Consider the following 1,930-nt stretch of genomic DNA (forward strand, 5'->3'; position numbering starts at 1 on the left):
TAGCTTGATTTGGAGTAATTAAGCCAAATCTGAAGAAATCCCTGGCTGGCCTGGATGTTCTTCAGATTCCCTCTTTTAATTGGCCTGCTAACATGAAAGCCTTGCCAAGAACACAGGTCCTCTGTTAACATGGTTCGTATTTTTACTCGATACATATACTGTGGCTGTAACACGCCTTCAGAAACTTTAATTTTATAACGGTGGAAGGAAAGTGGAATCAACCTTACCACCTTCATTCAAATAACAAACCTTAATTTGTGTGTACCTATGTGTTGCCCAGATATTTACAAAGGTGAGCATTTTGACATGGGCGAAAGCGCCAGTCCTCAACACAAATCTCGCAACCATGTGCTTTCATTTCTTTGAAACACGAAAACAAAACCACATATAAGATGACAGGAAATATAGCCATGAAACGCATTCTTTTAAATGTATTTCATTATACAACTTTTCATCACAAAGACTCAGTCATTCAGACATAGGTGGCATTAATAATGTAGTTCTGGAGCATATAATGATGAAATACTGTGATTTGCAATTCATTTACATTTTTATTTGTTATTGACTGCCAGAACTGGAAAAAGCTACATTCATGCACCGTTACAGAAACATTTTCTTCTTTATGTTTTGCTCTATAACATTTTGTATGCCTGCAAAATGCCTGTTAGCACCACAACAGAAGCTTTTATATGCTAGTGGTGCTGCTGGTGTTATTAATATTTTTTAGGATTTCTTGGAAAGGTTCAGAGAGCCATTTCTACTTCATTTGGAAGGTAGAAGAGTGAGGGGGGGGGATGACATGCAGCAATAGCCCCACAAAATTTCTTTTTAATCATCAACATTCATAGTTTGATGATTATTTCACTACGCTGTGTTTGTTTATTTATTTGGAGCTCTCCATACAAATGAGAGTGAGGGGGAAACGGAACACGTAAAAACAATTCCAACACAATACATCAACCAAAAAGATGTTTTTCTTTTAGCTCATCACTCCTGAGCTGACCATACTACAATAGCACCAGTTGGAAAATCATGGTAGAGCGTTCATGCGCTACTACCTGCGCCTACTACTATCTACTGCAGCAGGCTCACAGAGAGCACATGGACAGTGGTCTCTGTTTAAGTCACAAGTATACAACAGTTATAGTAAAGATTACAAGTTTTACCACTTTTTAATTTCACTGCTGCCATTGTGGATCCAAAAGGCAAGGCTTTGTAAGACTTCCCAAGTTGAAAAGAGAACTTGAGGGGACTTTCCAGTTGACAATTCTGGCACAGAATTACCTAGTTTCCAGTTTAAGTGGAATAATTTTCAATCAACTCAAAGTTTTTCATTTAACTTCCACTTATACTATCTTAGGGCGAGAGGTGAGGTACACCCTGGACAGTTCGCCAGTCTGTCTTTGGGAGGAAGCCAGAGCACCCAGGGAGAACCCACACAAACATGGGTGAACATGCAAGCTCCACGCAGAAAGCCCCTGGCCTGATGGTGGAATTGAACTCAGGATCTTCCTGCTGTGAGGCAACAGTGCTAACCACCATGCCACCCCCAAGCTTCCAGCACCTGGTAGTCCCAGGCGATCTCCCATCCAAATACTAACCAAGCCCAACCCTGCTTAGCTTCCGAGATCAGACGCGATTGGGCGTGCTAAGGGTGGTATGGCCATAAGCTAAACCTAATCAATGTTTTTTTTCTTTCCATTGGTTTTTACCTCATTCACACAAACAAAGATTGAATGTGAATTAGTGCAGACAGAGAATGAGAGTAAGTATTGATCTAGTCACAGAGATGGAGTTGCGTTTACTCTCACAAGAGCTGACGCAGATATGCATATACAATGGACCACCCTGTGTGTGTGTGTGTGTGTGTGTGTGTGTGCGCGTGTGTGTGTGTGTGTGTGAGAGAGAGAGAGAGAGAGAGAGAGCAAAA

General features: G+C 41.1%; 1 pseudogene; it reads right to left on the reverse strand.

Annotated features, from left to right (window-relative positions):
- Positions 1-1,552: 1,552 nt before the first annotated feature.
- On the reverse strand, positions 1,553-1,671 carry LOC120744085 (annotated as a pseudogene).
- Positions 1,672-1,930: the final 259 nt, after the last annotated feature.

The sequence above is a fragment of the Simochromis diagramma genome, unplaced genomic scaffold (genome assembly GCF_900408965.1).
Source record: "Simochromis diagramma unplaced genomic scaffold, fSimDia1.1 OVJJ01000387.1, whole genome shotgun sequence".
Taxonomy (NCBI): Eukaryota; Metazoa; Chordata; class Actinopteri; order Cichliformes; family Cichlidae; genus Simochromis; species Simochromis diagramma.